At 37.6% G+C, this 14,174-nt stretch overlaps 1 protein-coding gene across 1 annotated transcript in view; it reads left to right on the top strand.

Moving 5' to 3' along the window:
* KCNQ5 (potassium voltage-gated channel subfamily Q member 5) overlaps nt 1-14,174 on the top strand; it is a 558,133-nt gene that overhangs the window by 399,693 nt on the left and 144,266 nt on the right. The gene's annotated exons all lie outside the window — the stretch shown is intronic.

Below are 14,174 nucleotides of genomic sequence, written 5' to 3'. Positions count from 1 at the left end.
CTTTGCTCTTCTAATAACGAAGTGAATAAAACACATAACAAGACATTTGACAATTCTGCCTTGTATCTTTGTATCTTCTTATTTCTGACTCTTGAACAAATAAATTTAAAAAGTTATATGGTATTGGTGAAAATCCCATTTTCAAGTGAATAAGTAAGCAGAATAGATACCAAAAGAATTGAAATGAAAATGTTCGGTGATATAAATCATAGAAGTTAAGTAGATAATTACTGTTTTATAGTTTAAATTAAGCAAAATAAGCACACACTGTCAACAAGACATCTTGTGATAAACAGGCATTTACCCTTTAATCCATCAGTGTCAATAAAAATGAATAATAAGCAGGTTGTTAACAAATCACAGGCCAATTATCGTAATTTTTCCACTTTTAGCTAGAGCTCTTTTCCAGAATTCTGATTTTAATGGATTAATAAAATACAGTTCACTCAATGGCTTTTGCTAAACCTGAAGGGTTGACTTGGAGGAAACCTCACCAGTCAGTGAGGGCTTTCCTACGTCAAGGAGTTAGAACAATGGGTACAGCATTTCTCAAGAAACCAGCACTCAGACAATACTCAGGGATATTATTTTGTGAGCTTTCTAGTCTATTTCTTCTCCTCCCCAGATATTTATTAAACTCCTCAAGTGTGATAAGAAACATTGTCCATCTTTACATCTTTATGTTTATGATATTCATTGTATGTTTTATAAGGTAAATTCATGAGAATTAGGACTTCTGTAACTAGAGTAAATGTTACAGAACAACTAATTATACTTAGCCTATAGAGGTACAGATTTTCTGAAAAGAAACAGAGAATCTCAGTGATGGGACAATGTCTGTGGTCCAGGAAAAGGTGGTTGTAAAGACAGTTATGAGTCTAAAAACAGGCCTGTCCTGACCTGACTGTCAGCTTCTCAGGAGCACAGACCATTCAAGGTCTTGTTCTAGAACAGCTGTCTGCCTCAGCACACAGGACAAACATCATCAGAAAGAACAAATAAGACTTGCTTTAGAAGCAGCTTAACTGATATCTACCAATTTCTCAGACCAGGGATATTTTTCTGAATTTAAGTACAACACAGTTTTAAGCACTTTTCTTTAAACTCGTTCATTTAAAAACTTTCTTCCCTTGCATGCTTTCTTACAAAGCTAAAATAATGGCCTAACTTAATTTCTGAATCCATTGTTAGTTATGTTATTTGTAAAAAGCTTGTGTAGTTCTTAAGAGAAAGAAAAGCCTAATAGTTAATGACAAACAAATTAGCAATTTAAACCAAATGAAAACTTAATTTGATTTCATTCATTTTGCAGATTCTTCTGGTGTTTCTATTTTGATCTGATTCAGGGCTTTAAGTTTCAGTTCTAAATTGAACTTGTTAACTTGTAATTATTTTGCAAAATCATAACTGAATAGATATCCAGAGTTAGTTCAAGGTGCAGCAACCTTGTTTTTAATTTTTTCCAGCCTGGACTTTATGATTCAGTTAGTCCTAACCCTTGCTTATACACATGCAGGGGTATGCAGGCAGTCCTATGTTCCTCAAACCAAGTAAGGTATAATTAAGTTTGGGGTAGGGAAGATGGGCAACCAAAAAGAACTCGATAAACCTGTGTGGTGTTCACAATGGAGGTAAGAAAATGTGAACACATCTCCATCACATGTACTGGTTACTCAGGCTCCTTCACAAGGGATGCTATTTCAGCTTGTTCCTGTTGACAGACCCTATCTGAAAAGAAAGTCCTAAACATCCTTTTCCCTGGTGCCTAGGTGAATTTTAGAACACAAAATATGACCACTAGAGGGATCATGTGGTTGAATGGCTCATGCTAGGCCAATATGACAGCACCTAACAGCAGCCAGCCCCTCATCACAACAAAGGGTACGAGCCCGCATCAGAACATGCAAACTAGGGATTGGGAAGCAGGACCATTCTAGACTGACCTCATGGAATTCAGCCCGGGACGTTCAGCTTTTCCAGTGCTAGCAGTGCTGCACTTCTTCACAACAATGAATCACTCACTTCCTGTCCATGACCCATATGGTCTTAAACTGAGGCCTCAACACCTGTTAAAATATTTTCTTTGTAACAGTATATAAACTCATCATTTTGAAGGGGCATTTAACTTTTTAAGATTAGTTTATATCCTTGAAAGATAGAAGTTAAAAAGATGTTTATGAGAGAGAGAATCTTACATCTACTGGTTCACTCCCCAAATGGGTGTAATGGCCAAAGCTGGGCAGGCCAAAGCTGGGCAGTCCAAAGCCAGGAATGTCTGTTGGAGTTCCCATATGGGTGGCAAGGACCCAAATACTTGGGCCATATTTCTTTTTTCCCTGACACATTAGCAGGGAGCTGATTAATTCAAAAGTGGATCAGCTAAAACTAAACTGGTGCCCTATGGGATGCCAGCAGATGGTGGCTTTACTTACTGTGCCACAATGCCAGCCCCCAAAGAGGAGATTTTCAAATTTCTGCCTACTCTGTACTCCTCTGAAGAACATGTTGGACAAATGAACATTTTAATTTAGATGACATCAAATAAATTATGCTTTAGGAGATATTTACATATGAAAATGCTAGAATGAATCATTTACAATAGAAATTTCGGAAGTCAACTAACCAAAAAAAGAAAGACTGAGAGAGGTAATGGATTTTGTTGCTGTTAAGCAAAATGTCTGCCTAAGCCTAATACCATCATTCAAAACTCAGTCATTGTTTTCCAAGGCAGGAAGCTTCAACACCTGCTTCAACTTTGGTCTAATTTACAACATCCACACCCCACTCCTGTTACCATAGTACTAAGCAAGGCAATGAAGTTTGATCATATTCTTTTTATCACCCTAATGGAAGCATGTGAATATGCATTCAATTCAGGTAAAATCAGTCCATTTAATACAAATTAATTCCCTTAAACTCTTCTCTAGTGTACTCATATACTAATAGTTAATACATCTTCCTGGAAGTGCTAAAGCTATCTTAATCATGCATGTAAGTAATGGTCATTACCATGTTTTTAGTATATTTTTTGCTCTCCAATGAAATGAAATTACAAACACTGATTTACTAGTGTCTGCTTATTTCAAAATTCTGATTTAAGTGCAGAAACCATCTGTAGATCTTGAGTTCATTTCCTTAATAGATATTATACTAGTAGAATTTTTCACATTATAAAGAGTTATAACTGCAACCCTTCTGATATCTTTGCAATTTATGACATAATTTACATCACATTTTCTTTCCTGATAGGAATTACATGAGGAGGTATGCTGGCCTGCTAGCCATATGCCACTTCAAGTCTATGCACAGAATAAAAGGAGCCATAAATTGATTGTTTTGATACTCTTAATAAAAGCAATATTTCCAATTTTATGTGTCTAATTAGCCACAACCCTTCAAGAATTAGTGCAAATGTCATGGGATTAATAATGTTAACATTTCATCTTCACAAAAATGTTATTTGATGGTGCAAAACCAGAAAAAAAAAACTAATGGTCACAGCAGATAGCTCATAGATTAGACAAAGGTCACTTTGTTGTAATGAATAGTGCTGATAATTAATGAGAAAACTACTGGAACATGAGCTTTTAGGCATTGTTATTTTGTACCCCAAAAAACAATCAATCTTTACTTAAAACCGTCTTGAAGGCAAAGTAACAGCAAGAACAGAATTTAAATCTTAAATGGTACAGCAAAGTCATATATTTTACTGAAAAAACATTATACTTCTCTAGTATGATGTGTAAAAACAGGCTGTCTCATCTGGAAAAGAGACTAGGGGGCTGGTGCCATGCTAGTAGGTTAAAACTCCGTGGCACTGGTATCCGATATGAATGACAATTTAGTCCTGGCTGCTGCGCTTCCAATCCAGCTCCTTGCTAATTGCCTGGGAAAGCAGTGGAGGATGGCCCAAGTGCTTGGGCATTTGTGCTCACATGGAAGACTTGGAAGGAACTCCTGACTCTTGGCGTTGGACTGGTCTAGCTCCTGCCGGTGCAGCCATTTGAGGAGTGAACCAGTGATGGAAGATTTCTTTCTCTGTCTTTTCTCTCTATAATTCTGCCTTTCAAATAAATAAATAAATATTTTTAAATAAATAAGTATTCCATATAAAATTTAATAGTCATCATACCACTGTTTCTTTTGTTTCTTAATGTCTGTATACAATTTAATGTCTGTATACAATTTGATTCAAGTTCCGTATTTTACCAAAATTCTTTGAGGACGAATCAGGAAACACTTAAAACTCCTTCAAGATAGATGATAAAAATAATAAATACTGCCTTTAGTTCTCTAAACTGTCAAGAATTTAGGAGCTACAAAAATAAAGGGAAGAAGCACCAGATTTATTATTTTTAAGAGTTTTTTTAAAAAAACTTCAAGGCATATTAGCAACAAGCTGGAGTAAAAATGAAGCACCTGGAACTTGAACTAGACCTTGGTGTTGCAAACCATGGCTTAACCTGATGCACAGCAACCTGAGACCCATAACCATGAGCTTCATATTTCAGCTTTCATCCAGGTAGGTCCAAGGCTCTGAATGACATTTGTTGATCTCTTTGGTAGTTATCTAAGTGGGCATTTTATTTCATAAAAAGCGGTGTTAGAAAATGAACTGATTTATCCTAAGGTATAATAGAAAAGGCACCAGAAATTGTCTTATGCCAGTCTTGCACAGTTAAGAAAAACATCCCTAATCTAAATCATTTCAACTGAATGCATTACAATTTTTACATTTTTAACTCATTTGAAACTAAGAGACCCATCCAAAAGCTAACAGCACCACTGAACTAAAATGCAATGCAATCAGATCTCACATGTGGACTTGAAAAATAACACATTTCCTCATGTAACTCTATATCAAGGCTTGATTGCTGGTAATGACTCTCTTATAATTGAAATTTTTATCGAAGTGACTATACAATCACATGTAGTTCTGAGACATAATACAGACTGTCCTTTGTAGGCCTTACTTAACTTCCCCAAACAGTGACACATTGTAAAATCGTCGTATAATAACACCACTAGGCTAATCATGTTGGTGCAATCTGCAAATCTTTTCAGATTTCTCCACATCCACCTTTTTTTCTGTTTGTGCTGTTCTTGAGAAAAGCATTTACATTTCTCCACTTTCACTTGTGTGTGTGTGTGTGTGTGTACTTGGTTCTGGACAATATTATGGCACATAAAGGTATGTGTATCTGACACAACAGCCAAATAATGAACAGTTCCATCAGTACAAGAATCTCTCAAGCTGTGTTTTTAAATTTGTTTAATTTGAGAGAGAGAGAGAAAAGAGAGCACCAAATGGCTGCAATGTCCAGGGCTAGGCCAGGCTGAAGACAAGAACTGGAACCTCAATACACAGCTCCCACAGGAGTGGCAGGGCCAGGCTGCAGCCTGATGCTTCCCAAGGTGTGCATTGACAGGAAGCTGGAATCAGGAGTAGAGCTGAGACTCAAACACATGAAGCCTACCATAGCTTATGGACATCTCAAATAGCTGCTTAATCGCTATGCTAGATGCCTATTCCAAGTTGCCTTTTTGTTTCTGCTGTTGTTGTTAGCATTTTTTAAAGTTTTTTTTTCTGTGATTGATTTATAAGAAAAAGGGATCAATATTCCTCTCCTCCCTTCTCCCTATTTCTTCCTATATCCCTCTCCTATTATTTGTCCTCAAAGTACCTCTTTATAATAATACCCGCCTCTTCCTTCCCTCATTCCTACCCTCTGTCCTTACTGCTCCAACTTCAGCAACCATTCATCTACTCCTTTTTGTTTTTGTTTTCAGAACGGTTATCTAAATGAAATATTATACCATGTCACATTTAGGGTTAACGTTTATTCAGTCAGCATACTTACACAGTAATTCACCCAAGTAGTGTGCATTGTGGTGTATTCTTGTTGTTGCGCGGTATTCCACGGGGTATATGTACTACAGTTTATGGAACCATTGTCATGGTGAAAGACATCTATCTCTTTGTCAGTTTTTGTCCCTTATAAATAAAATCATAACACTTATATCCATAACATTTATATCTCAGTTCTTGTACAAATGTAAGTTTTCATTTATTCTGTGTGAATGCCCAAGAATCCAAATGCTCAGTCAGAGGGTAGTAGTATAATTAGTGTGATAACAAACTACCGGTTTTTGCAGAGGAACTGTTTTACTTTCCCAACAGCAATTTGTGAATGATCTACATTCTCTGCAATATTTTGTGTTGTCACTATTTTATTTGTCATTGTGGGTTTCTTTTGGCCAATTTTAAGTATAGGTTTATTTTAAGACACTGCATTTTCTACTTAGATGTAATGCTTATAAAGTGTAATGTTATTTCCTTTCCCTGTATACATGTTCCATATTCAAGTATGGAGAATCCCCAGTAATTTACTGTGGCAACCAAACTTTAAAACTGCTATAACAAGCTACAGATTTGGGTCCTTCCATCTTTTATTGTGTGAAACAATGCTGCATGTACATTGGGAATGGCTTAACTGTTTCCTTTGATGTTTACTGGTTCTGGTAGTTGTGTAGCGTTATCTGTGATTTTTGCCTTTCCATGATGGCCAATGTCAGATTATTTTTTGATATATTTGTAATCTGTATAATTCTCCTTGGTACATATGGTATGTATATTCTTTTATTTTCCTTTTTTAATTTTTTATGATACAATTCCATAAGCTCACAGATTTCCCCCATACCCCTCCTCACTATTTCCCCCTGTATTATTCCAGTAATACAGTCCTTCAACAACAGTCACAAATCCACCATTCTGCTATTTAAGTGTATCATAACATTGTATATATAGAGAGTGGTAGAAAGTCCAGCATCCTATTGGCAGGATAATTCCATAGTTTCACTGTGGGTTCATCTTTGATTTGGCAATATAGATGTGTACAGCATTGCATATTCACACCTTGATATGATAGTTAGTCTGTATTACAAAATTCTTCATATAGATATAGATATAGATATAGATAGTCTGCTGTTGTGCCGGCATATGTCAAATTCCCCACATATTTTTAAATAAAAAATATGTGACTATGCTGGCACACTTGTATAATTAACACAAATTTGGCATTGACCAGGTACAGAACACAGACCAGCTGTTAGCTGTTTTTCTCTCTAGATTGACAGACTTGCCTCACAGTTATCTCTTGATTGAGTCTTTCAGTTCTTCTATGTATAGAATCATATCACCTGAGAGCAGGGATTTTAATTCCTCATTTCCAATTGTAATTCCTGTAATTTCCTTTTCCTGCTCTACTGAGAACTTCCAATACTATATCCAATAGCAGTGGTGAAAGTGTACACCCTTGTCTGGTTCCAGATCTTAGTGGAAAATCTTCTAGTCTTTCCCCATTTAATATGATGATGCCATTTGGGTTTTTCATATATTCCTTTAATTGTGTTATAGACTGTTCCTTCTATGCCTATCTTGTTTTTAGCATGAAATGGTGTTGGATTTTATCAAATGCCTTCTCTGTATTTGTTGAGATGATCATATAGTTTTCAATTTGTTGAGTTGGTATGTCACATTTATTGATTTGTGTATGTTAAACCATCCCTGCATGGTAGCAATAAATCCCACCTGATCCTTGTGAATGAACTTTCTGATATATTGTTGGATTCTGTTGACTAATATTTTGTTGAAAATTTTTACATCTGAGTTCATCAGGGATATCAGTCAGTAGTTCTTTTTCTCTGTTGTGTCTGTATCTGGCTTTGGTATTAAATTGATGTTGGTTTGATGGAGTTTACAAGAATTGCCTGCCTTCCTATCACTTAGAATAGTTTGTGGAACATTGGGTTAAGTTCTTGAAATGTTTGGTAGAATTCAGTAGTGAAGCCATCAGGTCCCACGCTTTTCCTGGTTGGGAGGGATTTAATTATTGACTTGACCCCCATCCTGATTATGGGTTTATTTAGATTTTCTATTACCTCATGATTCAGTTTTGGTAAATTTTATGTGTGCAGGATCTATCCATTTTTAATAATTTCTAATTTGTTGGAATATAGTTTCTTGCCATAGTTGATTATTCTATGTATTTCTAAAGCATAGGTTGTTATATTTTCTTTCTCGTCTGATTTCTATTGATTTGTATCTTCTCCCTCCTTTTTGATTAATTGGGTTAGTGCCAAATCTATTTTATTGATTTTCTCTAAAAAAAATCTCTTTGATTCATTAATCCTATGTATTGTTGTTTTAGTTTCTATTTGGTTTATTTCCTCCCTTGTTTTGATGCTTGCTTTCTCCTGCTAGTTTTGGGATTGTTTTGCTGTTATTTTTCTAACTCATTCATACATATGGTTAGTGCATTTACCTGGAGCTTTTCTAATTCCTTGACATAATCATTGATTTAAATGAAATTTTCTTCTAACACTGCCTTGATTGTGTCCAATAAACATTGATACATTGTATTATTGCCTTCACTCATTTCAAGCAATTTTTTATTTCCTCTTTTATTCCTTTTATAACCCATTGTTCATTTAGCAGCATATTATTCAATCTCCAAATATTTGCATATCTTCTGTGGTATTTTTACCTGTTGATTTCCTTTTTCACTCCATGATGGCTCAAAGATGTATGGTATCACTTCAAACTTTTTTTCAATTTTCTGGGACTTGTTTTGTGGGCTATAATATGATCAGTCCTAGAGAATATTCTGTATACTGATTTTAAAAAAGTGTGTTCTCGCGTGAGAACCAGGAAGGGAGAGGGTAGAGCAGCGGGGGGATGGAGGGGCTGGTCCCCTCGCCGGACAGCTATTCTCATTGGATAGTGTGGGATGGGATGGGGACAGACCAGACTGGGCAGGGCTGCAACACCTGAGCGCCGCACGTGGACTAGAACAGGGAAAAGCCAGCTTGGGCTGATTATTCCTGCCGGTTCTAGCATAAATTGGAGTGGGTGAACGTTGTTTGGGCTTAACCGCAGACAGCTGGCAGAAGCTGGCACTGGGAGCTAATTCTGTCAAGTCAAACCACAGAACCACCCAAAGAGATCATAAACTGGGGCTGAGAGAGACCCAAGAGGGAGGTGGTGGGGTTCCCCCTCTTGGGTCACTACTCCCACGAGAGGGCATGAAAACTAGGACAGGGGCTGGGGTGGCTAGAAGGAGAGGCACTCAGCAATATCCGTGAGGGCTGGAGAGTTGGTTGGTTGGAGGGAACTAAGCTTCAATGCCCATTGACAGGTACTGGAGCCATATGGGAAGTGGGACAGACTGGACTAGTCTGCTATGTATACTTGCAGACCAGGGTGAGAGGCGGGCCTGGTGGGGGTTATTGTGGGTCACCCCGACTGGGCTGCAGACCCCACTGGTTGATGAAAGAGTCGAGTGCATGCTGGGCAGAACCAGGCTGGACTGCAACACCCTTGGTTCCAGTGCAAGCCAGGACTGAGAACGGAGCCAGCCCAGCGATTGCAACCACCAACTGATTGTGGCGATGGACTGTGCTGGAACCGGTGCTAGCTGGAACATGCGGGAATCAGATCTGGGAATACCTCTAAGTCTCTTTGGTGATCTCCCCAATCGAACTGCTGGACTCAGAGCCCTGGCTAGAAGAGGACGGAGGACGGAACAGGTCAATCAACCACCTCAGCTAAACGTTGGGCAGCGAAATACTGGGCAAATGAAGACTCCATGATGGACTGTGACAATCAGTGGCTTCTTCAATGACCTAATCGAGCTGGGAGGGATATGACTGGCAGCGATCCATAACTGGAAGACTATAAAGACCACTTGAGCAAGTATCTCAGCATGCCCCACATCTGGGACCTTGGGCGGGTGGGAGACTGGGTGGGGATTCTCCCTCAATATTCCCTTTCACCTCAGATATATAAATAATATAATAAAATATATATTTAAAAAAAAGTGTGTTCTGCATATGTAGGATTAAAGGTTCTTTAGATATCAATTAAGCCTATTTGTTCTATTGTGTGTGTGAACTATTGTTTCCTTGCTGAGTTTCTGGCTTATCAATGGGTCCGTTGAGGCTAGTGGGGTATTAAGGTCACTCACTATTATTGTATTGGAATCTGTTTCTCCATTTAAATAAATTTATATTTGTTTCATGCAGCCAGGTGAGCTGGCATTTATACCTAAACAATTATTATGGTTATTTCTTCTTGCTGAATGGCTCCCTTCATCATTATGTGGTATCCTTCTTCCTCTTTTAATGCTTTTCACATCAAAGTCTATATTATTTGATAAATAAGTAGCTACACCAGCTCATTTTTTCCTTTCCATTAGCCTGGGATAACCTTTTCCTTCCTTTCACTTTTACTTTTCACCTGTCTGTGTTGGTGAGATGTGTCTCCTCTAGGTAACAGATAGATGGGTTTCTATTTAATCCATGCTGCTAATCTGATATTTGATTGATGAGTTTAAGCCATTTACATTCAGGGTTAACATGGAGAGGTAATGATTTGGTCCTGTCATTTTGACAAAGAGATGTTCATTTTTTATTTAGTCTTTTGTCATTTCATTGGGATATTCTCCATGTTTGCCTTTGGTTTTCATATGTACTATTCCTTTTCTCCATCAGTAGGACATCTTTAAGCAGCATTTGTAGAGCAGATCTAATAGAGGCAAAGTGTTTGAGTTTTTGTTTGCTGTGGAAGTATTTTGTTTCATTTTCAAAGACAAAGGAATGCTTTGTTGAGTTAAGTTATTCTGGGCTGACTCTTTTCTCCTTCCAAGGTCTGGAATGCCACTCCATTCTTTTTTTGGCCTATAGAGTTTCTTAAAGTCCTTGCCTTCAATGCACCAGGATTCCATATGGACACTGGTTTGTATCCCAGCTGCTCAACTTCCCTTCCAGAGTTCCCTGCTTGTGGCCTAAGAAAGAAGTAGAGGACAGCGCAAAGCCATGGGACCCTGCATCTGCACGGGAGACCTGGAAGAAGCTCCTGGCTTTGGATTGGTTCAGCTCTGGCCGTTGCAGCCACTTGGGGAATGAGCCAGCAGATGGAAGATTTTTCTCTCTGTCTCTCTTTATCTCTGTAAATCTGACTTTCCAATAAAAATAAATTTTTAAAAATTCCTTTATCCAGCTGCTTCTTGATGACTCCTTCTGTTTACTCTAAGGTTGGCACAGAAATGTGCTCCTTTTGTGGGGAAGCATCGGAACCTTATGTTTTGTACCTAAATCTCATCTTTTGTACTTGGTTACTTAAACTCTGATTAATGAATTCTCCTTAGGACCACTTTTTAAGCTGTGTTGCCCACAGGTCTGCAAGTTGACTTTACTGATCTTGTTCAGTGCTTAGTTCATTTGCCATCCCTTGAACCACTTCCTCCAGCGAGTTTCAGTCCCAGACCCCTGTGTTACACTCTTGCAGTCTCTGTAATCCTGGCTCCTGCCTCACCATTCTCCACTCCCCTGTAATCCTGAACACCATGGCATGCTCAGCCTTTCTCCTTCCAGTTAACGACAGTTCCAGAATTAGAGAGACACCTAATCACATGGTTGTTAGTAGTGCCCATTGCAGCATTTTTTTTCTTTCCTCTTCTTCCTGGAACCTGCTGGCAATTAACCCTGGGTGCAGCAGGGCCTATTTTGGATGGAACTAGTGGAATGCCAAGTCAATATTGTTTTCCTGGTGGGACTCATGGAATGCATTGAGCCAGAAGTGAATTCTTTGGCTCAGTGCAGACACATCTGACTGTTGTCCCTCCCCTGAGCCTTTGTCCCAGTTCACAAAATGGCACCCAGTGTGGCACTGGTGATGGTCTGGGCTTTAAATTTCACCTTGTTCCCACACTGTTTGCTTGGGCTCTTCCACTGTGCTTATGCTCGGGTTCAGATTAAACAAATCAGCAGAACCCACCATTTTATGGTTGGGTTCACCTCCTGAGTTCCCAGTAAACTTCACTGGTGGAGCTCTGATCATTGATGGAGTATCTGTTTACTGTAGCACCACTTGCTCTCTCTCTCTCTCTCTGTTGCTTTCCTGTGTCCATGAGTCTCCAGGTGTCCCTCTCCAATCATCCTGCCCTCTCCTACTTCCCATGCTCATATCCTTTCTGCTTCACCTCAGCCAATCCTTTTCCAGCAGTTTAAACCTATCCTCATCTTATTGCACCATCTTGAAATTCCCAGCATGTATATTCTTTTGATGAATATGCTGTAAATATATTTTGACAATTTTCTCATTGAATTTTTGCTTTATACTCTTAAGTTTTGATGTTTTAAAGTTTATACTAAACATCAATACTTTGCCGAATAAGTTTTTTTCTTTTTTTTTTTTCAAACCATAGTTTCTCTGTTCATCCTGTGTTCATGGACTTTGTTACAGCCACATTTTATTTTTATGGATTCTAGTTTGTCAATTTTCCCCTTTCATCCTTTATGCTTTTGATGTCAAGTCTAAGAACATTTGTTGAACCCAAATTCAAAAAATTTTCTCCTTTGTGTTCAAATAAAAGTTTTATCATACTAGGGTTACTGTTTATGCTTCTTGTCCTATTTAACCTATTTTTCTATAAGGCATATAGATAGAGGTGTTTTGATTTGTTTTGTTTGCCAACACTTGTTTTTACTATTTCCTTCACTAAATTTTTATTACATTTATATCTGAAAGAAAAAAACCTTGCTGATATTTTGACATTTTATTATGTTGAGTCTTTGAATTTACTAACTTCTTCCCACTTACTTAGGTTTTCTCTGATTTCTAACATCAGCATTTTGTAATTTTCAGTTTACCTAAGCTGTCCAATTTTTTCCGATATATACCTCAGTATTGTTTTTTTGAATGCTTTTAAATAAGAATGTTTTTAATATGGTTTCCATGCGCTTGTTACAGAAACATGATTAATTTTTGCATATTGATCATACATACTATAACCTTACTGAATTCACTTACTAGTCCAAGAGCACTTTCCTTTATTTCTTGAGATTTTTCTCTGTAGACAGACAGGATATCTGAAACAAAGGACATTTTATGTTTGCCTGCCCAAATTGTGCTTTAAAAAAGAAAACAAAAAACTTCCCCATTGACTGACTATAACTTACAGTACTGTTGAGTAAAAGGGATGAAAGTAGACATCTTGCTTTTTGATTTTCTGAGAAAGCATTCAGTCTTTTATGATTAAGCATTATTGTAGCAATAGGAGCTTTATAAATGTTATTTCTCAAAACCAGGTATTCACATTCTGTCTAACTCATGAGGAGTTTTTAATCATGAATGGGTGTTATATGTTGTCACATTATTTTTCTGCCTTAGTTGGCATTATTATATGATTGTTCTTTATTTTGTTGATATAAGGCATTATGTTGATTGATTTCAAACACTAAACCAGGCTTGAATACTTGAAATGAATTCTACTTTGTTATGGCTTATAATTTTTACTATATTGTTGGAGTTAGTGTCTTTGGTTTGGGTGTCACTAAATGAATCAAGAAGCATTTTCTCCCACTTTCTGCAAGAAATTGTGTTCATCTTTATATAATTCTTTTCACAATTTGTTATATAAAATTCTTTTTAAAATTTGTTACATAAATTTTTTCTTAAAAAATTCTTTTAAAAACTTGTTATATCAAGAGAGCAGTTTTCACATATTTAATAGATACAGTTTTAAGAAAATAATCCTACTTTCCTCCCTCCCTCTCTTAATCACCCCTCCTGTCTTTATTTTTCCCCTTTAATTTGTGCAACAACGTACTTTCAATTTGCTTTATAATCACAGGCAATGCTTGGCTGACAAATGGGCCTGTGGCACTGTAAAGTCACTATCACGATGCCTGAATCCTGTATCAAAGTATCTGGCTCTAGTACAACCTAATGATCTCCAGTCGACATTATTGTTTTTTGTAGGGAACTTCAGTTCCCTACAACCCACTTGGAACTCCCTATCTGAGTTCCAGACTCAAGGTTTCAGCCTGGCATACTCTAGGCTATTACAAACATTTGGTGAGTGAACCCGCAGATCAAAGATTTGTCTCTGTGTATCTGCCATTCAAATAAAATAAAATCATTTAAAAAAAAAAAAGTAGGGCCTAGCACTTCAGCCTAGTGGCTAATTCCTCATCTTGGATTGCACCAGGATCCTATATGGGTACGAATTCGCATCCCAGATGTACCATTTCCCATCCAGCTCCATGCTTGTGGCCTTGAAAGGCAGTAGAGGATGATCCAAAGCCTTAGGAGTGAGCCAGCAGATGGAACA

The sequence above is a fragment of the Ochotona princeps genome, chromosome 1 (genome assembly GCF_030435755.1).
Source record: "Ochotona princeps isolate mOchPri1 chromosome 1, mOchPri1.hap1, whole genome shotgun sequence".
Taxonomy (NCBI): Eukaryota; Metazoa; Chordata; class Mammalia; order Lagomorpha; family Ochotonidae; genus Ochotona; species Ochotona princeps.
Note: the sequence above shows the minus strand (reverse complement) of the source record. Positions and strands in the feature narration are given on the sequence as shown.